This window comes from Notamacropus eugenii, chromosome 1 (genome assembly GCF_028372415.1).
Source record: "Notamacropus eugenii isolate mMacEug1 chromosome 1, mMacEug1.pri_v2, whole genome shotgun sequence".
Taxonomy (NCBI): domain Eukaryota; kingdom Metazoa; phylum Chordata; class Mammalia; order Diprotodontia; family Macropodidae; genus Notamacropus; species Notamacropus eugenii.
In genome coordinates this window covers 58425663-58451760 of record NC_092872.1, presented here as the reverse complement: position 1 = coordinate 58451760, position 26098 = coordinate 58425663, and the positions used below count along the sequence as shown (strand labels likewise).

General features: G+C 35.7%; 1 protein-coding gene and 1 pseudogene across 2 annotated transcripts in view; both read left to right on the top strand.

Annotated features, from left to right (window-relative positions):
* The window catches only part of ADCY9 (adenylate cyclase 9), a 165421-nt gene that overhangs the window by 21436 nt on the left and 117887 nt on the right, over nt 1-26098 (top strand). The window lies entirely within an intron of this gene.
* On the top strand, nt 156-19262 carry LOC140500627 (serine/threonine-protein kinase PLK4-like; annotated as a pseudogene).

The window sequence follows — 26098 nt, the reverse complement described above, 5'->3', positions numbered from 1 at the left end:
TGATATTAATACTAAATACATAAATTTATTTGGGAAAGTGTTGTCATTTTCACTCCCTTAGTCCTATTTGCCCATGAATTTTGAATATCTTCTACTTATTTTGATTTTTCCTTTATTTGTGATAATACTGTTTTATTATTGACTGTATACAAGTCATTTTTGGTAGGTTAATTCTTAACTATTTTACTTTTTTTGTTATTTTAAATGATATTTCTTTTTAATGACTTTTTCTTGGTCTTTAATTGCCAGTAAATAAGATTGCATATGATTTTTTTGCTGGCTAATCCTGTGTCCTTGAAACTTTAATAAACATATCTTGTCTGCATTAATAGGATGCGTGAAGATTCATTCCCTTGCTCTCTACCCTCTATACCTCCATAATGAACTAATCTATCCATGTCCAACCTCATTTTTCAGTGTCCTAGTAACCCTCTCTAGACCTTTCTTGTCAGAAAGCCTGTGCTCAGTCCCAACATTCCTTTAATATGACTCAGCCTTTAGTGAGACCCTGACTTGGTACAAATTGTTGGTTTGTGGAATCCAGGCCCAGGTTCCATCCCTACTAGCCAGTAACAACATGATACCATATGGTTAAATAACTAAAAGTCACAAGTTATAATATTAAAAAGTGACACTGAAAGGCTAATTTTGCAAAAGATTTTCCTATCTTATTAATTAAGACAGTGGAGAAGTTGATGAAAAATATAATACAACATAACATGGAGTATTTGCTTCATAATTTGCAGAGTAGAGGTCACAGGGCATATTATGGATAGAGTACTAAGCATGGGATCAGGAAGACCTAGATTTACATCTTGCTTTTGACATTTTCTTGGTATGTGTCACTGGGTAAGTTATTTAACCTCTGTGTGTCTCAATTTTGTGAAATGAGGGAGCTGAACTAAATTATCTCAGAAGTTCCTTTCAGCTCTAAACCTATGAATCACACAAAGGCATAGCTCTTTTGCATATACAAATTATATAGCATTAGAAATTTATTTTAAGCACAAGAGGAAAAATTTTACTTTGTGCTAACTTTGAAGATTAGAGGTTAGATACAGATATCATTCAATATGAACATTTTATTCCTAGAAGATTAAAATAATGAAAATGAAATTTCCCTAAGAAGGAGAAACCTTATTATTGAAATTCTATATATAGACTGAATATAGACTAAATGCAATTCAACAGTAAACAGCACCTACTGTGCTCAGAGCGTAGTCTTAGTACTCATTGGGAATATAAAAATTTTTCACTCTACCTTTTTTCATGGTTTAATGATCATCCTAGTAATTGTAGTACAATATAATATATGATAAATGTTTTTAAAAGGTGATATGAAACTGTTAGGTGGAGTTGTAGTTAGTAAAGCTCATTTCCATTTGAGTTGGAGGGTGGGAAGAGGGCAGAGAAAGTTTCATGGAGGAGGGGGCATTTAAACCTGACCCTTGAGAAATATATAGGATTTTAGTAGTCTGTTTTGGGAATGGGGAGATATGAGGAGGGAGTTCCAGAGAATGGTATGTGACCATTTTATATGCATGGAGGTAGAAAAACTTGAAAGATGTACATGGGATGTACAGTTTGATACATCATGTGGAGAGCCTTGAGTGCTAGATTGAGAAATTTGGACTCTCTGCCAAAAAGACAAGTAGGGAGCCACTGAAGGATTTTGAACAGCAGAATGACAGTTTAAATAGTAGCATATGGCTAAAGCTTCAAAATCTATTGGGCAACGAATGTATTGTTTGGACTTTGTATCTTTTAAACATTTCCGTGAGTTTAGCTGGCAAAATTTAAATAGTTCTGTTTTCCTTTTAGTTCCCAGAAGAACTTAGAGGTTATAAGCAGTTTTATATTTCTGGATTCTAAGAGATTAACTTCTCTCATGGAGATTTCATGATGTTACTTAATTTAGTATGGAGGTACACTGGTAGTGCATACAGAGCTGGGTTTAGAATTAGGAAGAACCTGGTTTAAATCCTATCTCTGACACTAGCTGTGTGAGTCCGGACAAGGCTCTTAAAGCATTTCAGGTAACTCCCTGGGACTTAGCTAAGTCATTTATTGGAGATAGTTCCTTTATTGGGACTTTGATACAATTATAATATTCAAGTCCTCAGTGTGATAGATGTTCATTTTCATTATATAATTGTATGCACTTAATATTTCAGTGTTGTAGTTTGTACTGAACTTCATATTCTTCTGAATATCATTCCTTATGGTGTGTGGATTTTTTTTTTGGTGGTTTTCCAGTTTTTAACAAAAATCTGACAGTAGGTGAAGATTTAATACAATAAACATTAAGTGCTATTTCCTTTTTGCAAAATAATTAAAATTTTCTTTTTTTTGCTAAGCTGAGCTTGACAAATACCAAATATGAGCATTTCCACCTACAAATAAGAACAGAAAAAGAGCTATGCATGAAACAGCAAATTTCCATTATATACGGCTTGTTGGGTTTTATTTTTAAAGTATATGATACATTCATCACAATCTATATTTCCTTTTGTACCTCCTTCTGTTCTGGCTTGTGATTCTGCTAGACTGGCTTTACAGAGATAAAATAGAACACTCTCATTGCCTTGAACAAGTTTAAAATCTAGAGCTTAGTATACACATAGATAACTGATACATATTAGTATGAGAGAAAAGTTCAAAGGAACCAAAGTGTTAGGAGAAATCTGAAGAAAGAAAGGTTGCTTCTCACTTGGGGGGATGGAGAATCAGAGAAGGCTTCCTGGAGACTTAGTTTGAACCTTGAAGGAAGGGAAGGATTTCAGCAGACAGAGAAGGAAGAGGTCAGGAGGCCATATACTGTATAAAGGGGGTGAGCAGAATCACAGAGACTTAGGAGAAGACAGGATGAGTAATGGTGATTGGTACATTGAGTTTGGCTTGAATTTTGAATGTGTAGTGGAGAGATATATTTGGAGGCAGATTGTGGAGAACCTTAAAAGCCAGGGTAAGGAGCTTTCATGTTATTCTCTAGGCCAGGGGTAGACAAACTTTTTGTGTAAAGAGCTGGATAATAAATATTTTAGGCTTTCTGTGCCAAGAAGCAAAGTTGAGGATATTTTGTAGGTAATTATATGACATGAGAAGAAACAAATTTCCACAAATATTGTTGACAAAATTTACAATATAATAATAGTAATAAAAATGATTGAGTACATTTTTTTTTTTTGTAATACAGGTCTACTAATGAGAATGGAATTTGTTCTGGGGGGTAATATTTTGTATAATTGATGTTGTTAATTTCCCCAATTATTGAAATGATTGCAGATGTTCATCTGGTAATGCTAATCTGTAATGAGATTTTATATATTTCTTCTTTGAAAATGTATTTTCACACAGGTACTGCCATCAGTTCATGTGCATATGATTTTAATTGAGCTGAAAGACTAATAGTCCTAAACAAGTTTATTTTCTCTGGACACATTTCTTTGACTGCTTCAATCAAATGTGATTCAATTAATTCACCATTAGTAAACAGATTTCCTTGCTTGGCTAGCAAATGAGCCACTTGGAAACATAACTTTCATGGAAGGCTCATTCTATTTTTTAGTTTTTGCCAAGAAATTCTGCTCTGATGAGATATTCGGTTTTAAATTTTGTCATTTTTCTAACAGTTGCTTTTCTGTGAATTGGGAATATTGTAACGAGTACCTAGCTTGGTAGTGTTGGTATATATTGTATACTTTTAGCAAGGTCACGTTGTCATTGTTTGATAAATACAATCCTTTGCTATCTAATCAGGTGATGTCTAATTTGAGACCCTCAGCTGGGTCTCAAAGGTACAACATTCCAAGTTCCCTTTTCTTTTCTTGTTTTGACATGATAGGAATGTAATGGGTAATTTTAAAAATGGTAAGGCAATACATAGAGCACAGAAATATTGTTGAGTTGTACCTGCCTCACTGTGATCATGTGTAGTGCCCTGACCAGTGGTGGGAAGCCAGCCTGTAACAACTTAGCTTTGCTGTTGTAGTGTAAAAGCAGCTATCGATAATCCATCAGTGAATGAATGTGGCTGAATTCCAATCAAACTTTATTTATGGACGTTGAATTCTGAATTTCGTGTAATTCTTATGTCATGAAATAATATTCTTCTTTTGATTTTTTTCAACCATTTAAAAATGTAAAAAGCAATCTGCCTGCAGGCCGTACAACAACAGGAGGTGGGCCTGCAGGCTGCAGTTTGCTGACCTCTGCTCTAGGTGATGGGGGAGCTACTGATGATTTTTAACTAGGAGAAAGATTTGATCAGAACCATGACTTAGAAAGATTACTCAGGTAAGAGAGGGTAAAATAGAGAAGGGAGATACTAGAAGCAGACTAGTTAGGAGGCAATTATTTTGGTGTTTGGTTTTTATTTTTAGGAAAATGGAAATTAATCCTCTTAAATAAAATCCTATTCAGCAGATCCACTAAGCATAGCAACTGAAGCAAATGAGCAGATTTAAAATGAGCAGGAAGGAAACCAGCCCTCAAGTTTCATTATTAGAACAGTGGAGCTAATGTCCAACAGTAATGTCAAAGGAAAATAATATCTGTCAAACTGGAAGTTTTAGGAACTGGTTCTAAAGGGAATTATTATAAACACCCCCACTTCATCCCATCAGCTTGAGCCTTAGGTATGAGAACATTTGTCAAGAATATTTGTCAGAATTTTTTTTTTTTTTGGTCATTAGAAGGGATAGGGATAGAGACAGGGTTACCCTGGCATAGGGAATTCTTGGGTGAGGGAATTCAACTGACCAATGCAAGTTAGCACTTTCTCTGCAACTTAATTTGGAAAGAATTGCCAGAGTACTGACAGGGCAAGTGAGTTGCCTAGGGACACAGACAGTATGTGTCAGAAGCAAGACTTGAATCTAGGACTTCCCAGCTTTCAGGCTAGCTCTCTGTCCACTATACCACACTGCCTCTCATTAGAAGCAGCAACAGATAAATTTACTGAATGTTTTATAACTATAGTTTGGAAAAATTAATGTTTTATCTGAAGTCCCAAAATGACTTAACTTAAACCTCCAAACCAGTCATTTTAGTTTACCTGCTCTTTTAAATGATTTCATGTTGAAATTATTGTGATTCATATAAGAAGGTATGGAGCAGTTAGTTGTTTCTTGGAGCAGTTATCTTCCAATCTCTAACCTACCTTTTCAGAGTTATTTAATGTCACTCCCTTTCATACACACACTATATTCCAATCAAACCGGAAGCTTACTTTTTCTAGAACTCAGCATTCCCTCTTCTTTCCCTTTGTAGAATCCCCAGCTTAGCTTAGTTCAGCTCAGGAACTCCTTTTTACTGGAAAGCTTGTTAGAACATACACCCTCCTCAAATTATCTTGTATTTAGCTATTTGCACATTATATCATCCTTCAATAGACTAAGTTCCTTGTGGACAGGAATTATTTTTAATTTTTTCTTTTTGTATATTCATTCCGAGAAAGAGAAAGCATTTATTAAATGCTTACTATGTTCCAGGCACTGTGGTAAGTTCTGGGTTTATAAAAACAAGAAAACAAGATAGTCCTCTCAAGGAACTCAGAGAGGAAGACAGAACATAAGGGGAGATGGAAAGAGGGTTAGGAGAGTCCCTTGGGGTGGAATTTTCCCCAAGAGACCAAGGGCATTTGGAGAGTTCTAGAATAATGCTTTGCATTTCACATTAAATAAATGTTATTGTTGAATTCTCCAGTCTGATCCTTTAATCAGCCTGATCTTAGTAGACTGTTCTACTTCATTGATCCCTAGTTCTTGTTTCTTGCATTAGCCTTTAAGTAAACTTCTCTGCACTCTATACACAATTCACCCTATCCTGATTGTGAGCCAATATACATACTATCCGTTCAGGGGTATGCTGAAGTCAGTTTATACAAGCTGGAGACCACCAGTTTTAAAATTTTCATTGTAAGCTTTTACATCTTATAAATAGGTAAGCTACAAATCCGAATTTGATTTATTGTTTTCTTGATTTTCTAGGCTTAAAAGTGATGGAGAAAATGTTAATAATTCTGATCAAGCTTAAAAGTGTTTCGTGCCTTCATTTTTATTTTAGGAGGACTGCTTATTGAACATTTACCAGCACATGACTGTATTCATTTCTCTTAGAATGCTCACTTAGCCTGACACATCGTGTCTATCCAGAGATGTGTGTGCATACCAATAGACAGAAAGTTGATTACATTAACTGTTTGTATGATTATATTAATAATGACCTGCCACTAAAACATTCTTATCATTATTTTCCCTGACACCTTCTTTGAGAGTCACTAGAATGCAGTAATGGAAATAATAAAATATTTTTTGTTAATAATAACCTTGGAAATTAATTCTATTACATGTGAATGGAATTAATCTTATTTTTCATCATTAAATTTTCTTGGAGAATGAGAAAGATATTAACCATTGGAAAACTAAAGGAAATAATAACTAATTGTTTGAAAATAAGTTGATTTTGGGGCCATCTGGGTGTCACAGTGAATAGAACACTGGCCCTGGAGTCAGGACAACCTGAGTTCAAATCTGGCCTCAAACACTTGACACTTACTAGCCATGTGACCCTGGGCAAGTCACTTAACTCTGATAGCCCACACCAAAAAAGAAAAAAAAAAGAAGAAAAAGAAGCTGTCATCGAAATACTTAATAGTGTTTAACAGTACCACTTGACCTAAAATTAACCATTCCATTTTCTACTAGGCATTTGTAGTACACAGAAACCTTTATCTTCAATATGCATTAAGATGATATTTAATTAGAGTATTGGAACTTGACATCCATGACTCATTAATGGTTACATAGATTAAGTAGAGGCATAGATTATCCTTCTCTCTTTTTTTTTTTTTGTATTTTCTTAATATGGTATTTCTTGTTCTTTGTTTTACTTGAGTTTGCTTTTTACAGGATTCCGCATGAAGTTCTAAGGTCTTGTTTTCCTTTTATTTCCTAATAAGGGCTACTTCAAGTAGCAGATTGTTGTGGATAAATTCAATTAGGTAGCTATTGTTGTTTCTGTATCTTCAGGGCAAGTATAGTACCTAGAATGTTGTGGGTTCTTAATAAATTCTTATTGATTAACATTATTGGATGGTTCAATTACAATAAAACTTCAGCTGTTTGGAAGCCTAAGAAACCATGTGTTCTAGTTAGGCTTAAGCACCAAAATTTTATTTTAGCTATGTTGGATGGAAATATTTCTTTTCTCTCTTTTTTAAAAATGATACTTTATTTTTTCCCCTTAATTACATGTAAAAACAATTTTTAACATTCATTTTAAAAAATTTTGAGTTCCAAATTTTCTTCCTCCCTTTCTCTCCTTCCCCTTCTTTGGGACAGTAAGCAATTTGATGTAGGTTATATGTGTGTAATCATGCAAACATATTTCCATATTAATCATCTTGTGAAAGAAAACAGACCTAAAACCCTCATAAAAAAGTAAAATGAAAACTAGTATGCTTTGATCTGCATTCAGACTTCACCAGTTCTTTCTTTAGAGGTGGATAGCATTTTTCATTATAAATCCTTTGAAATTGCCTTGGATCATTGTATTGCTGAGAATAACTAAGTAATTCACAGATGATTGTCACATAATAACACTGTTACTGTGTACAGTGTTCTCCTGGTTCTGCTCACTTCACTTTGCTTCCATTCATGTAAGTCTTTCTAGGTTTTTCTGAAATTATCATGCTTGCCATTTCTTATAGCATAATAATGTTCCATTACAACTGTATACCACAACTTGTTCAGCCATTAATGGAAATATTTATAAAATTGATCATATACTTAAGTAGATAACACTGAATGCAATTTTACCTTTTCTTGGTGGCTCAGGTTAATCATTATGAAAATCAGATTTTATCCTTGGAAGGAAAGTCCTTGGCATACAGAAAGTGAGATGGCCTGGCTTCAAATGCCACTATTTACCTACTATTTAATGGTGGGCCCACTATACCTCTTTGGGGCTTAATTTTCTCTTCTGTAATGTGGGACTATTACTTAACACTATCTACCTCTTCAGTTTGTAATAAGAAAAGCGTTATTTGGACTACAAAGTATTACATGAATGTGAACGATTATTGCTGTGCCATAATGTTGGAGATTCCCCTGGGGCTATTGAGTGGACTTATTTTACTGTGTCTCCACAATAAAAGCCCCTGGCTGTTACCTGCTGAGTTCTTGTGTCTGATTTTCATGGTATTTCTCTTGGGCAATCACCAGTCCTGCTATATGCCTACCCATCTTCTTCATACCCTTTTAAGATTTGCAACTTCTAGTCTGATATGAGTTAAGAAAGTGAAATAACTTTGCACATGGAAGTCAAGAATAAATGACTGTCATTGTAAATCGTGATAGTACTAAGATAAGAAAAAGAAATTAGCTTTCTGAGCTAATCGAGTCTAGGAACATGGAACTCCAAAAGGGCTCCCAGGAGCAAACATTGTGGAGTGTGACCTCTCTTTTGAATGTCCAGAGGCTAGAGCCCATCAAAGTCCTGGTGAGTATGCTTGATACACAAGAAGTATGTGTGGAGCTGCTAAAAGAGGTGGTCTCTCAAGAGTATGTGAAAGAAGTTTTTAAAGTTTCTAGCGATGGAAATTTGATCACAATTTATTATCCAAATGATGGAAAAGGTTTCCCTCTTGATTATAGACTACTCCCTCCTCCTAAAGACATGACTAGGTATAGTTTTGATTCTTTACCAGAAAAATACTGGAGAAAGTATCAATATACTTCCAGATTTGTACAGCTTGTAGGATCTGAAACACCCAAAATAACTTTTTTTTTAAAAAATGTGCTAAATGCATTTTGATGGAGAATTCCCCTCATGCTAATTTTGAAGTTTGGATTTATGATGGAGCAAAAATACACAAAACAGAAGACTTAATTAAGGTGATTGAAAAATCTGGGAAATTATACACTTTGAAAGGAGAAACTGATCTTGAAATCTTGAAAGAAGAAATAAAAGTATATATAGATCATGCTAATGAGGGACATCATGTTTGCCTTGCCCTGGAGTCTGTTATTTCAGTAGAAGAAACAAAATACAGAAGTGTTCCCTTCTTTCCTGCCAGGCAACTGAGTTCCCCTTAGGCTATGACTCCTCCAACCTGCTGGGATCCACATTCTTTAGTGAAAGTTATGGTATCATTAAATATAGGGGTGGTAAGCACCTAGGCATCTTCAAACCAGGCACCTACCACTAGCCCTTCAATTGTTCCATATGAAGGCTCTGGGTTAACAGCAGCTGTAGCTGAAACAGAAGGGTCTTCTAACAGTCCATTAGCTTCTGAAATCTGTTTTTGTGAAAAATGTTGGTTGGGCTACACAGTTAACTGGTGGAGCCATTTGGGTTTGCTTTAATGGTGGATCCCAGTTGGTGGTTCAGGACAGAGTGCCCTCCATCAGTTACATGTCACCAAATCGCCAGACAACCAGATATGAGGAAAATGAAAGATTAGCAGAATATATCATAGCGAAAGTACAGCATCTGCCTTCCATCCGTTGATGTTTGCTAATCCAACTCCTGGTCCCAACTGATTAAAACAATTCTTTTGGATTATTTATGTTAAATAAATGACTTTTTCTTGGCTTGCAAAAAAAGAAAAAGAAATTAAAGGAATAAGTATAGGCAATAAGAAAACAAAACTATCCCTTTCTGCAGATGAGATGATACTTTACTTAGACAACCCTAGAGAATCAATAAAAATTAATTGAAATAATTAATGACTTTAGCAAAGTTGCATGATATAAAGTAAATCCACACAAATTATCAACATTTCTATATTTTGCCAACAAAATCCAACAGGTAGAGATAGAAAGAGAAATTTCATTTAAATAACTGAAGACACTATTATTGTTGTTTGTCCTTCATTCTTGAAGAGGACCAGTGACATCAGGAGGGTGATGTCTTGACTTGCACATGAATTAGATTAAGCGAAGCAGAGATGTGCAAAGTCATCAGCCTCTCTCCTTCAGAGTCCAGTAGCAAGACATAGTTTACAATGACTGCAGTGGCCCCAGGTGCAGTGGGAGACCTTGGCCTTTTTAAGCAAAGGTCTGTCCCAGATCTCAGTTTGTCTGAGGCAATGCCCATTCAGTAATTAAAGGCTAGGTAAAAAATTGAGGCAAAAGATGGCCTAGTTTGCCTTCATAAAAGAATCATTCTGGGTCAGGAAGATCCTTAGAGTTTCTGGCCAGAACAGAAGCAATTACTATTTACTATAATATTTGGGAATCTATTTGCCAAGTCACACGCAGGAACTATATGAATACAGTTACAAAACTCTCTTCAAAGACATCTAAATAATTGAAGAAATATTAATTACTCATGGGTAGCCAATATAGTAAAAATGAAAATGCTACCTAAATTAATTTACTTATTCAGTGCCATATTTATCAAAGTACTAAAGAATTCATCGATTTAGAAAAAATAGTAAAATTCATTTGGAAGAACAAAAAGTCAAGAATATTAAGGAAATCAATAAAAAAAAATGTGAAGGAAGAGGGTTAAGCAATACCAGATCTCAAGCCATATTACAAAGTGATAGTCATCAAAACAACTTGATATTGGATAAAAATGAAGTAGTTGACCGATGGAATAGATTATTAACAATATGCAGAAGCAAATAAGCACAGTGGTCTAGTATTTGATAAACCCAAAGATCCCAGCTTTTGGGACAAAACCTCTGGGAAAACTGGAAACCAGTCTGGCAGAAACTAGGCATAGACCAACATCTCACATTGTCTGCCATGATAAGCTCAAAATAGGTACATGATTTAGATATAAAAGATAATATAAGCAAACTAAGGGAGTATGGAAGAAATCACTTGCCAGATCTATGGATAGGGGAAGAGTTCATGACCAAATGTAAGACAGAGAATATTGTGGGAGGTAAAGTTAATAATTCTGATTACATAAAATTAAAGTTTTTTGCACAAGCAAAAGTAGTGCAGCTAAAATTAAAAGAAAAGCAGGAAACAAAAAAATCTTTACAGTGAGTTTCTTTGATAAGGGTCTCATTTCTCAAATATAGAGAGAACTGAACCAAAGTGATAAAAATAGGAACCATTTTCCAATTGATAGTCAAAAGATATGAATAGACTTTTCAGAGGAAGAAGCCAAAGCTATCAATAGTCATAAATAAAAAAAAAGTTCTCTAAATCACTAATAATTAGAGGAAATGAAAAAAAAACCCTGAGGTACCATGTCACACCCATCAGATTGGGTAAGATGACAGAAAATAAACGATAAATCCTGGAGAGAACATGGTAAAATAAGGTACTCTAATTACTGTTGGGAGAGCTGTGAACTAGTCCAACCATCCTAGAGAACAATTTGGAACTATTCCTAAAGGGCTATAAATCTGTGCATACCCTTTGACTCAGAAATATAACTACTAGGTCTGTCACCTGAGGAGATCAAAGGAAAAGGAAAAGAACCCATATGTACTAAAATATTCATAGCAGCTCTTTTTGTGGTGACAAAGAATTGGAAATTAAGAAGATGATCATCAATTGAGACATGGCTGTAGAGCTACGATATATGAATATGATGGAATACTATTTTTCTGGAAGAAATGATGAAGGAAAGGATTTCAGAAAAACCTGGGAAAACTTATAAACTGATGCAAAGTGCATTGAGCAAAACTAGGAGAACATAGTACACAGTAAAAACAATATTTTAAAGATAATCAACTGTGAATGACTTAAAAACTCTCATCATTGCAATAATCCTTCCCCACAACTCCAAAGGACCCATGATGTGAGATAGAGAACTTTCTAGATAGAGAACTGATGGACCCAAGAGTGCAGACTGAAGTATAATTTTTCCTTTATTTTTCTTGCTTTTGAATGCAGAAATATGTTTTACATGAATTCATATGTATAATGGATATCACACTTCTTGCCTTTCCAACTGGTGGAGGAAGGTCTGGAGGGAGGGAGAAAATTTGAAACTGAGAAGTGAGATAATGTATTTAAAGGGCTTGGTAAATTTTAAAGGCCTACATGTCTGTTAGCTATTATTATTATCACCATCATCACCATCATCATCATCATCATTATTATTATATGAGTAAAGTACTAGAATTTTGCTCGTGGTTTTTGTCATAGCAGGTTTGGTTGCTCAGAAGCTTCTGGGATAGTATTTGATAGGCCAAGGTCCTCTGTATGCCTCAAGTAGGCATTGGGGTAGAGTTTTAGTAGATATTCATTATGAAGCAAAAATCATGGATGTTGAATTAGGGATTAGTTATTAAAATTGGTGGATTTAATAGAAAGTACTATTGCTGTATATACTTTGGCAAAATCTTAGTAATGATGAAAGTCCTACTTTTTTTTAGAGTTTAATAGAGTATAATAGGTATAGATATAGTACAGTGTAGAGCAGGGGTGGAGAACCTGCATCCTCAAGACCACATGTGGCCTTCTAGATCCTTGGATACGGCCTTTTGACTGAGTCCAAGTTTTACATAACAGATCATTTTATTAAGGGGATTTGTTCTATGAAGTTTGGATTCAGTCGAAGGGCCACACTTCACACAAGAGGGCCACATGTGACCTCAAGGCCAGAGATTCTTCACCCATGCTATAGAGTATAATAGATAGTTAAACATAAATATGGATATAGATGGAAAGATCATCAAAAAGCCTGAGTTTGAAGCCTCACTTTGCTTAACTGGGCAAGTTACTTTACCTCTGAGCATCAGTTTTTACTGTTTGAAATGGGGACAAAAATGTTTGTTCTACTTACCTTACAGAGTTGTTGTAAGGATCAAATGAGGTTATATTATGTGAAGTACTCTGTAAACAGTAAGCTGCAGATGTTAGCTATCTTTATCAATATTATTCCTTATATAAATTATAGTAATCACCATTTAATAATGAATTTTAAAAACAAAATAAACATTAAATACATAGGCATCAATTTAATAAACAAAATTATCATGAAGATAGAGTGATATTGACATAATACATAGTATATTATTTAATTTAAAAATGAGAAATGATGCTATATGCTGCTATAACTGTGTAATGAGAAAAATGTTCCTCAACCAGAAAAGAAAAATCTCTCATTCTATTTAGTTTGAAATACACATTTGTATATATTTTCAAAAATTCTTTTTGGGACTATCAGACATATGCAGAAACAGCTCCAGATTTTTCTAGTTCTTCCTGAAATGGTTATTTCCCCCCCACCCCCCAGGGTTCTACTGTCAAATAAGATTTATAGCACAAGTGGAAGTATTTTATGAGCTACATAGTTTGCTAACTTTGTCATTTAACATACCACACTTATGTTTGCCAAGTTTATATACACAGACCTTCCAGTTTACTAAGACTGTAATATGACCTTGAAAAATTTTATACCTGTTTTCCTTAACATTTTAAGGGGATGCTTAAAGTTTGTACATTTTGTTGCGTTTAGAAATACTATTCAACAGCAGTTTGTACGTAGGAAATTTTTTAAAAAATTCTATAGCAAATGAGAAGACTTAACAAATTCAGGTAGTATTTCTTAAAGGAAATTTGGGGAACCCTGAATGTCCATGATGATTGAAGTAGTGGCCTTACGGTCCGGAGAAAAATGTAAATGATTCGTTGCCTACTCAATAAAATTCAGACTTCTTAGCCTAACCTCAAAGACCCTTCATAACATAGCTGTAGTTTACTTTTCCAGTCTTACTCCATGCAACTCTCTATTCATTATTCTAGAAAGAGCCTTGGCCCTAGAGTCAAAAGATCTGGGTTTAAATCCAGCCTCTGACGCATCTTTTGTGACCTTGGTCTGTTTCTTCATCTGTTAAATGAGAAGGTTGAACTAAATGGCCTCAAGTTCCTTCCAGCTTTAGATCTTTGCTCTCATGATCCTTTGCTACAGCCAAATTGCATTTCTCACGGATTCCGGAATCTATTTATTACATGCTTTCCTATTTCTGTGCCTTTGCTCACACTGTGTCCTACTCCTGGTATACTCCTGAACCCTTTCCTCCTCGTCTATCTGTTGGCATTCTACCTATAGTCCAAAACCTAGTTGGAAGTGATCTTTCCTTCATTTAATCTCATAGCATTTTATATTCTTTTACGTGCTCTATTATATTTATCTATGTACGTGTCTTAATACCTCTATTAGACTAAAACTATTTGGAGACTGGGATCAGTATCTTATTTATCTTGGTATCTTAATGATGAACTGAATGAGTTGAATATTTGAACAAAGAAGACAGGATAGATTATTCTTAAGAGAGTAAAATTGGACCAGAATAGCTTATTTTGTAAACAGAAGGGGAATAAAAGGTAAATTTAAAAGACAAAAGTTGAGTGAACCATTCTGGTACTAAAAGGGGTCCTTGCAGTTAGGCCACATACCAAAAAGGGTTTTGTTTTATCTAGAGATTAGGTACAGTTGAATTAAGATAACATACAAAACACCCAGTGAAAATAATTGTGACCAACAGAACAAGAGGAGAGTAGTTCATCATATATTGAAGATGTACTGTAATTTATGTCATTTCCAAATTTCCAGCTATACTTGTTTTTATTCAGTACATCTAATTTCACTTTTTTCTTTAGAAGTTTCTATTTAGTAGAACTAAAAATAACATATTCTTAGCTTGTTTACAGATGAATACCTTAGTTTTTAAATTTCATATTTTATTTCCCCTCCAATTACTTGAAAAAATAGTTTTTAACATTCATTTAAAAATTTTTTGAATTCCAAATTCTCTCCTTTTTTGCGCCTTCCCCCTCCTTGGGACAATAAGCAATTTGATGTACATCAATACATGTGCAATCATGCAAAACATATTTCCATGTTCGTCATGTTGTGAGAGAAAACAGTAAAAAAAAAAACAAGAAAAATAAAGAAAGCAAAGAAAAAGTGTGCTTTGATCTGCATTCAGACTACATTAGTTCTTTCTCTGGAGATGGATAGTATTTTTTCATCATAAGTCCTTTAGAATTGTCTTGGATCATTGTGTTGCTGAGAGTAGCTAAGTCATTCACAGTGGAGCATCATACAATATTGTTGTTAGTTTATACAGTATTTTCCTCATTCCTCATCATTTCTTATAGCACAATAGTATTCCATCACAATGATGCACAATAGCTTGTTCAGCCATTCCCCAATTGGTGGACATCCTGTCAATTTCCAATTCTTTGTCACCACTAAAAGAGCTGCTATAAATATTTTTGTACATATAGGTCTTTTTCCTTTTAGGTTTTTTTTTTTTTAATCTTCTTGGGATACAGTAGCAGTATTACTTGGTCAAAGGGAATGCATGGTTTTATAGCTGTTTGAGCATAGTTCTAAATTGCTCTACAGAATGGTTGAATACCATTTATTGCAATGCATCGGTGTCTCAATTTTTTCATATCCCCTCCAATATTTGTAATTTTCATTTTCTGTCATATTAGCCAATCTGATAGGTGTGGAGTGATAAATACTTTAAATGTTCCTCAAAAAGACTTTTAAGCAGGACTTGTTTCTAAAAGTGCACAGCATGGTATAATTGTTCAGTTGTGTCCAACTCTTCATGACTCCATAATGCGTTTTCTTGACAAAGATACTAGAGTGGTTGGTCATTTCCATTTCCATTGGATTACGGAATACAGAAGTTAAGTGACTTGCTCAGGGTTACTCAGCTAGTGAGTCTTCCTGACTCCAGACCTAGCACTCTGTGCGCTGAGTCACTTTCGCTGCATTCCACAGTAGGAAGAGATCATTCAGAGTTGGAAGATCTAGGTTCACTGTTGCCACTTACTAGATGGCATTGGGCAAGCCACCTATCCTCTCTGAGTCTCAATGTTCTCATCTGTAAAAATGAGGTAGCTAAACATGATGGCTTCCAAAGGGATTTAACTCGTAGACTTTATGTGATGTAGAGCCAGACCTTATTTGGAGAAAAAGCCAAACTGGAAGATAATGTATGTAGTTTCTTGGCTGTTCCCCAAAGAGTTCCCTTGCTCGTGACTACTATCATTAAATTTTTAAAGGCACATGGGACAAGAGATGGCCATGATCACTAATTAATATGATGTTAATTACTAACTGGATAGATGTTGGCACTGTCATGCTTGGGATTATAGGAAGTCACGGGAAGTTAAAATATTAGCCACTTAATTTTTTGGAAAATTATAAATTAATGAAGAAATGCCAGTGGAATTTCCAAAAGTGTTGTACTGGCATGGTGCTATAATATAGTAGTGAGAAGAGTTGTCAGAGATATCACTTCTTGTTACTTGTTCTTCTCTTTTGTGAGTCATGAATAGCCCATTTTTGTTGTATACCATTATTTATTCACAGTATTAACCAGACCTATTTCATAGCCTTAGGGCTACTCTCCTGAAAACAGTAGACTAGGAAACTGTCATGACTGACAACTTTTAATTCTTTTATCTTGTAATGTGTAGGTGTTATACAGCTTCCCCTGACTTCTTAGATGTTAGACTCCTTGTTTCCATGACTCCAGTTTCTCCCATTTTCCAGTATAGCCTTCAAATAGTACTTCTTATGAATTTCTCTGATCACATTACTCTCTGGCTCAAAAACCTTCTGTGGCTGTCCACTTCCTGCTGGATGATGTCCTCATTCCTTAGCCAAGCGTTCAGCTGAGCCACGGGCTGCTTGCATTATTTCTTTCTGGCCTTTTTACTCAGCTCCTCTTCATGTACCCTGAGTTTTAGGCAAACTGAACTGTTGAGTGTTCTTTAATGTTGCCCTGCCTGCTCCTTCCATGCCTGCAATGGTCTTCCCTCTTTGCTACCTACCTTGAAAACCTTCTCTTCCTTGATCGTGGGATGTAGTGGAATGCATGCTCAATTTGAAGTTGAGAGACCTGAGTTTGAATCCTGCCATTTTACATCATTCCTCAGCTTCCTCACCAACAAAATGGGCTAATACCTGAAGTATCCAGCTCACAGAATTACTGTGAGGATCAAATGAAATATGTAAAGCAATTTGTAAGCCTTAAAGTACTTTCTGAATACCAGGTTGTTGTTATGGTGAAAGAAGGCAAGGAAGGCACAGCTACATTGCTAACTAACGCCTCCCTCACTCCTCAGGTGAAAGTCATTCTTCTCTTCTTGAATCTTTAATAAGCCTTTTACCTTCTCATTAATCATATTCCAAGTTAATTATGTATATGTCTCATTTTTTTCATAGAATGTAAGGATTTTAAAAGCAAGTGTAGGTTATTTTTCAACTTTATATCTCCAGTGTCAATCACTGAACACAATAGATTTTTAATAAATTTTTAATTGTTTTTTTTTCCTAGTTCAGTAAGCATTTAGTGATACCTGTATGTTAAACACTATGTTAGGTACTGGGGATACAGCCACACAAAATGAATTATTTGTTGTTCATTGTATCCGACTCTTTGTGACCCAATTTGAGCTCCTTCTCCAACTCATTTTACAGATGAGGAAACTGAGGCAAACAGGGTTAAATGACTGGCCCAGGGTCATACAGCTAGTAAGTGTCTGAGGCTATTTTTGAACTCAGGTCTTCCTCACTCCAGGTCTGGCACTCTATCCATTGTGCCACCTAGCTGCCCCAAATGAAATATTACCTGCCCTCAAAGAATTCTATTCTCAGTTTCTAATCTAACAGAATGTTATGGGTTTATGAGAAAATTAGCAGAAAAGAACCTGCAAAACCAGATTTCTTTGAAGATAATTGTTACAACAAAAAAGAAGCAAGATAATGGAGGAGATATCCTGTCATTCTCAAATGAGAAATAACAGGAAAATCAGTTATGAACAAAATGTGTGGGCTCAGGTGGCCAATATACAGGTAACAAATAGTTGATTTTGTGTGTGCATGTGTTGTATTAGTCATTTTTGAAAACACATGACTTATTCTGCACCTAGAGCCCATCCCCTGTCTTCCAAGAGGCAGAAAGAAGGCTTCATCCTCAGACTTCTGGAGTTATAATTGACTTCTTCACTGATCAGTGTTAACCAAGTTTTCAGAATTATTTTGCATTCCAATGTTGTGGCTATTATATAGTTTTTCTGTTTCTGCTCATTTTACCCAATAATATTTCATTACACTCTTATATCATAGTTGTTCAGCCCTTCCCTAGCTGATGGGAATCTACTTTATTTCCAGTTCTTTGCTACAACAAAATGTGTTGTCATAAATATTTTTGTATACATGGGCACTTTGTTTTTGATATATTTAAGGCATATACTTTTGGGGCATATCTCTCAGTCAAAGAGAATGCATAATTTACAGAGTTTGGGGGTATAGTTCCAAATTGCTTTCCAGAGTTACTAAATTGAATTGTACTGCAGAAGAATTCAGTTTTCTGGCACCACTGTTTTGATATAGTCATAAAAACAGATATATAAGCTGTAACATCTGGCAGTCAGATGTTTGATACATAATTCACCACATAGGGAAACAACCAACAACTATGTTCACCCTCAGACTGATAATAGATCAAAAGTTCACTATGAAGTATATACCCTATTTGAAATAACTATATTGTTCATGCTGAATTGGAGTAATACTATAATTAGAATGATGTGAAATTATTGATGAAATGTATTTACAATTATTTTCTTTTTGATGAATATGAGTTTTGACTGTCCCCTTTAAGCTAGCATTGTTTGGTAACTTTGAAATTGTGTGTTAGATAAACAATTGGTATCTAGGGCAAGTTTTAAAAAGTACTGTTTAAATATTGACAAAAAATTCTAGGAACTTTCTTGTTCAAATGAATTCAAACTGTCTAAATACAGTGTGGTAAAATTAGACTATTCCTCTGGTTTCCGTGGGATAGAGAGAATCTAAGAGTCTGATGTGCCCATCAAGGACATTATGCTTTTTAGCTATCCTTAGAACCCAGGGATGTGGGATATTTTCCATCGCCAGCCCTGTTCCCACAAAGCTTCCTTAATATAGAATTTTTTTTTTTCCTTAAGTGAACACCAAAAGAACTCAACCCCCAAACATGGCCAGTGGTTTATTTTTATTTTGCTTTCTTAAAAAATGTAGTTTAAGCAAGGAAAAAAAATACTATATAAACTTGTATAATTTACAAAGTGTAAATTCAATTTGCCATGGAAAAGAGCTAAAATTAAATGATTCTGCTGGAGTTTTTAATTACAAGTATAGCTCATTGTGCATCCTCTAAAGCAGAGATTGGCAACCTTTTAAACCTTAGTGAGCAGTTCCTTTCAATGGCTAATTAGGCTAGTCCATAGTTAGGGCAAGGCATCCTCTAGCGAGTTCTACCTCCATTTTCCAATATACTCAGAAATTACAGGGTGAGGTGGGGGGGAGGAGAGGGGAGGCATTCTGGTAAGACAGAATTTGGGCATATTGGGATTGGGTGAAGTGGAAGGTATACTTACTTTGGGACTCTTCTTTTCCACTATGCTAGTTTAGATTTTTAGCACTGCTTAGCTTACTCCCTAAGTCATCTTGACCTAATAGAGTCTGATCAGTTTTAGAGCTAACCCAGGCCTGGAGTTCAAGGCAGCTCTGAATTCAAGCAGGTCCATCAAACCTTGCAACTTTCATTGTCGTAGATGCCATAGTCAATACGCAACTTGTAGGTCTGTGATTTCCCAGAAACTGCCAGAACCAGGACAAGGCATATATGTGCTTTATGCAAATTTTAAAAACTGAGTCCCCTGGATGTTACTGCCCATTGCAGTTTATGTTCTCTGTGGATGCATTGGAGGAAGTAAGGTTATTTGGGCAAGAAAAGAGAAGACTTTGGGGATATGATAATTATTTTACATTATTTGAAGTACTCTAATGGGGAACAAGTATCAAACTTATTCTCCTTGGCTCCAGAAGGCATTCCTAGAAGCATAGGGGTAGAAGTCTCAGAGAAGCTGATGTAAGTAAATACTAACTTTAAACTTAAAGCTGTACAAAGTTGAATGGATTGCTTTGGGAAGTGGTGGTTTCTCCCTCACTTGAGGTCTTCAAGAAAAGGTTGCATGAAAACTTGTCAGGGATATTATAAAGATACAGATTGGATAAGATGAACTAGAAAGTTCTTTCCAAATCTGAGGTTCTATGATTCTATGAAATATTTGTTGAATGGTTCAAAGGTATTTGTTATTCTCATGTACCCTCTCCCCTCACAAGACAGCAACCAGAGCCTTAGCACAAGGTTTTTGAGAATTGCTTTGGTGGAAAAATTCATTTTACATTAGCCAGCCTCCTGCTGATGAGTTTGCAAACTTAGCTAGCCTTGACATATACATATTACATTGCTTAGTTGTCCTTAAGCCTGGTAAGACATGCTGATGCTTATGTTTTAATGGCCTAGCTTTTGAGACCCTGTGTTACTCTCTACTGCATAATGAGGTAATGGAGTAAGACTTCAGTGGAGTTTTAGTAGTGTTAACTCTCTTGTTAACTGGCATGGCCAACATTGCACAGGTCATAAGGAGAACAGAAGAGGAAGAGAATAAGTATTTATATAGCACCAGGCTATATGTGCTGTGGCTCTATGCCAAGCTCTTTACAAATATTATCTCATTTGATCCTTACAACAACTCTGAGAGGTAGATGCTGTTATTATGCCCATTTTACAATCAAGGAAACTGAGACAAAGAGAGGTCAAATGACTTGCCAGGGTCACACTTCTAATAAGTCTCTGAAACTGAATTTGAACTCAGGTCTTCCTGACTCTGAACCTAGCACTCTGTTCAATGGCACCATCAGTTGCGTGGTCTTGAGCCCGAGACTCACAAACCAGCTTCTCAGTGACCACGTGAAAGCAGAGAACCATTTCAGATTCTTAAATAGGAGAATGAATATTTATGGGACTTTGGGAAGGTATAGTCACTTGCTCTCTCTTGACATCACTTTTCTCATTTGTAAAATGAAGGGTTTGGACTAGGTGACCACTAAAGTCCTTTTCAGACTTAACTCCTAAAGGAGCTAGGATCTTAAGGGGAAAAGTGATATGGTTAGTGAAGAAGGGAGAGTAGTGACATTTGAGTGGGAGAACTTCCATGAATATAAGTAGAGAAAGGGGCAGGCGTAAGCTAGTTGTACTAAATGAGAAAGCCTCATACTATTTGAAGTCTTTTTTTTGTTGTTTTTTTGGTCTATTCTTTCACTTATCTAAATTTTTTTAAATGCTGCTTTTATCACCAATAAAGAGCTTCTCCACTCACACAACAGATAGAACAGAGTTCTGTATGATACCACATATCTCCACTGATATTTCTTGCTTCTTTAAAATATATAACACACTTTACACATTACCATCAAAACTGTCCTACTTACCTGAATATCCTTCTGAATTCTCTTCTGTGCATTTTTAAAAATATATTTATTTATTTTTAGTTTTCAACATTCACTTCCACAAGATTTTGAGTTTCAGATTTTCTCCCTATCTCTCCCCCATGCCCACCCCAAGAGAGAGTTTATTCTGATAACCCCTTTCCCCAATCTACCCTCCCTTCTATCACACCCCTCCCTTCTATCACGCCCCTCCCTTCTCTCATCCCCTTCCCCTCTATTTTCTTGTAGGGCAAGATAGATTTCTATACCCCATTGCCTGTATGTCTTATTTCCCAGTTGAGTGTAAAAACAATTTTTAACATTAGTTTTTAAAACTTTGAGTTCCAACTTCTCTCCCTTCCTCCCTCCCCACCCATCCTCTTTGAGAAGACAAGCAATTCAATATAGGTTATACATGTGTAGTCATGCAAAACACTTCTATAACAGTCATGTTGTGAAAGACTAACTATATTTCCCTCCATCCTATCATGCCTGCCATGTATTCTATTCTTCCTTTTGACCCTGTCCCTCCTCCAAAGTGTTTACTTCTAATTACCCCCTCCTCTATTTGCCTTCCCTTCTATCATCTCCCTAACCCCCCCCACCCATCCCCTTTCCCCCACTTTCATGTAGTGTAAGTTAGATTTTCATACCAAATTGAGTGTGCATGTTATTCCCTCCTTAAGCCAAAAAATGATTAGAGTAAGGTTCACTCTTTCCTTCTCACCTCCCCTTTCTTCCCCTCCATTGAAAAAGCTTTTTCTTGCCTCTTTTATGTGAAAGATAATTTTACCGCATTCTATTTCTTCTCTCCTTCCAATCTATTCCTCTCTCACCCTTTAATTTTTTTAGATATCATCCCTTCATATTCAACTCACTGTGTTAGTTGAATGTATATATGTCGATATGAATATATGTCTCTATGTATATAATTCCTCCAACTACACTAATATTGAGAAGTCTCAAGAGTTACAAATATTATCTTTCCATGTAGGAATGTAAACAGTTCAGCTTTTGTAAGTACCTTATGATTTCTCTTTGCTGTTTACCTTTTCATGCTTCTCTTGATTCTTGTGTTTGAAAGTCAAATTTTGTATTCAGCTCTGGTTGTTTTACCAAGAATGCTTGAAAGTCCTCTCTTTCATTTCAATGGTCATTTTTCCCCCTGAAGTATTATATTCAGTTTTGCTGTTAGGTGATTCTTGATGTTAATCCTAGCTCCTTTGACCTCTGGAATATCATATTCCAAGCCCTCCAATCCCTTAATGTAGAAGCTGCTCGATTTTTTGTTATCCTGATTGTATTTCCACAATACTCAAATTGTCTCTTTCTGGCTGCTTGCAATATTTTCTCCTTGACTGGGAGTTCTGAAATTTGGCTACAAAATTTTCCTTTTGGAATCTCTTTCAGGAGACTATTGGTGGATTCTTTCAATATCTGTTATGTCCTCTGGTTCTAGAATACCAGGGCAGTTTTCCTTGATAATTTCTTGAAAGATGTCTAGGCTCTTTTTTTTTATCATGACGTTCAGGTAGTTCAACAATTTTTAAATTGTTGAATTTAAATTTTCTCTCCTGGATCTATTTTCCAGGTCACTTGTTTTCCCAATGAGATATTTCACATTGTCTGCTGTTTTTTCATTCCTGTGGTTTTATTTTATAGTTTTTTGATTTTTCATAAAGTCATTTGCTTCCATCTGCTCCATTCTAATCTTTAAGAAATTATTTTATTTAGCAAGTTTTTGAACCTTCTTTTCCATCTGACTAATTCTGCTTTTTAGGGCATTCTTCTCCTCATTGGCTTTTTGGATCTCTTTTGCCATTTGAGTTAGTCTGTTTTTTAAGGTGCTATTTTCTTCAGTATTTTTTGGGTCCCCTTTAGCCAGCAGTTGTCTTGGTTTTCATGTTTTTCTTCCATCACTCTTGTTTCTCTTCCCAGCTTTTCCTCTACTTCTCTTACTTGATTTTCAAAACCTTTTTTGAGCTCTTCTATGTCCTGAGACCAACATATTTTTCTCGAAGGCTCTGGCTGACTTTATTGTCTTCTCCTGTTTGTATATTTTGATTTTCCTTGTCACCAAAGTAAGACTCTATAGTCTGATTCTTTTTCCAGTTTTTGCCCATTTCCCCAGTCATTTACTTGACTTGAGCTCTTTGTCAAGGTAGGTCTCTTCTTTCAGTGGGGGTGGGGATGTATTGTCAGCCACTTAATCCCCCCACAATCTGTGAGCCTAGAGCTCCAGAATCAGCTGCTGCCATTGCCCATGCTGCTGCTGCAACTGCCATGGGTTCCTCCAACCCCTCTTCCTCAAGCTGGGGCTGGGGCCAGACCACTCTACTCTCTCACACAGATTCCATAGGTTTCTTCCACTGACCTTCCCGTTTGACCTTGGCATTTTGGGGTTGTGAAGTCACAACCAGAGATTCAGTCCCCACCTAGGCCTGCTCAGGTCCTTTCAACTGTGCTCCGCTCCCAGCACAGTGCGGTAGACATTTCCCATTGACCTTCTAGGCTGTCTTGGGTTGGAGATTTGCTTCACTCCATCATTCTGTGGTTTCTGCAGCTTCAGAATTTGTTGAGGCATTTCTTTATTTGTCTGGGTTTAGGGGCTTCTGTGCGTTTTTAAAAAATATAACCTTAGCCCTCCTTTTATAAGGAAGGAACATTGTTATTGTTAACACCTCTGTTTCTGACCTCTCTTGTTCATTAGAACCTGAAAGATTTTTTTTAAAAAAACCTCATAACAAATAATAATAGTAAAAATCAACCCATGCTACACAATTCTAATGTCCAAAGATATATATCTTTGCATCTTATGTCCATTACCTTTCTGTCAGGTAGAGAGTAGGTAATATCCTTTATTGTAAGGCCTCAAGAGACCTCATCATTTCATGCCTACACTGTTGTAATAATCTTCTGATTAGTCTTCTTGTTACAGTCTCTCTCCACTTCAGTCTGTCTCTCACTCATTTGTCAGTGATTGTCCTAAAGCTCAGATCTGTCTGTATTACTACTCAACTCAACAAACTCCAGTGAGTAGCTTTTTGTTACTTCCAGAATCAAACATAAGATCCTGTGGCATTCAAAAACCTTCATAATCTGTCCCCTCCCCTCCTTTCCAGTCTTCTTACATTTCCCTTCCACATACTCTCCTGTACTCTTCAATCCAGCGACACTGTCTCTTGCCTTTCTTTGTATCCCCAGTACTTAGCACAGTTCCTGACACATAGTAGACACTTAATAAATGTTGACAGAGCGACTGAATCGTCTCTTTCATTTTATTTTTACAACGCAATAATATTCCATTACATTAACATATCCAAATTGGTCAGACATTCCCCAGGAATCTAAAAGGCAGTCTGAGATACTCACTTAGATTCCAGTTCTTTTCTTTTTAAAAATTTTCTCTTTTTAATCCTCCCTTCAGGATCAGGAAGTTTGTTTTTCTTGAGCCTCTTCCCTCCCAGGGATTAGCTTTCCTCTTAAACCTCCTCATCTACTTTTTTCTTATTAAGTTTCCTTTCTATACTAAACTCTGTATCTCAAGTCAAGTCAACAGCATTTATAACTTGCTTACAATGTGCCTTAGAGTTTTCTCAAGGGAGTCCTCTACCCATGAGACATCAGGACACAGAGCGTTGCAGGTGTTCCTCTCAGTGCTGACACTGGCTTGGCCAGAGAAGCTCCCTCCTATTGTCCATTGTCTACTGGCTGAGTTTTTGTGTTATTCTAGGGTGGAACAAGTCAATTACTATAATTTCTCATTGGATTTCATGATCATTATTCATTCTGGTAAGAATTTCAGGGTTTTAAAGCTGGAGTAGGTTTGTGGGAGCTGAGTATAGTGTACTACCTTCTGTTCAGGAAGCAATCTTGGCAAGAAGTATAAGTCTCATGTTTTTTATACACAGTTAAAATGTAGAGATGATAGAGAAAGCTAACATAGGCAGAAATTCAGAATCAGAGGAAGAGGTAAAATCAATGAATCACAAATATTTATCATGTACCTACAACATACTAGGTGCTAGGTGGTGGGGATGTAAGGACAAAGAATAAAACTATCAACTCACTGAGTACTAGCTCATGTTATCATGTTGTCTGAGAGGCACAAAAGAAAGAAAACTCAGAGTAGACTAGGTTTGAACAGGAGAAGGTCATTGATAAACATAGGGAGAATAATTTCAGTTGAGTATGGAGGATAGAAGTCAAGTGTTAGGCACTAACAAGAGAACATAATGAAGAATGGAGATGGCATCTATTGACCTATTTAAGAAAGGAGTATCAAATGCAGGATTTTTGTAAGAAATGGCATTCTTCATAGGTGACCTTCTCAGTAGGAAATCTGCTTCTTGTTATAATATTTGTGAGATAATTTGTTATGGTTGAGAAACAATTAATGACCATAAACCAGTTTTTCTTTTTATGAAGGTAATTGACTTGTATGGAATGAGAAACATTATACAACATGCCCAAAAGTCTTAGTGTAATTTTAAGCTATTAAAGTTAAGGAAGATTTAATAATATCTAAAAAATAGCCATTTAAACTATTAAAGCTTAAAATTGCACTATGGTTTTTAGAACACCTTGTATATGGTGGAAAAATACACTGGATTTTGAATTACAAGACTTAAGTTTGTGCCCTAGTTCTAGCTCTAGCAATGTGACCCTGAAAAAAATCACTTAACCTCTCTATATTTCAGATTCCTTATTTGTAAAATCAGTTATGAGAAAAGCACTTTGTAAACCTTACTGTGCTATGTAAGTATGTATTGATATTATTTTTGTTGCTAAGGATTAAATCCATCTGGCAGAACTTGAGATGTGCCAGTTCAAG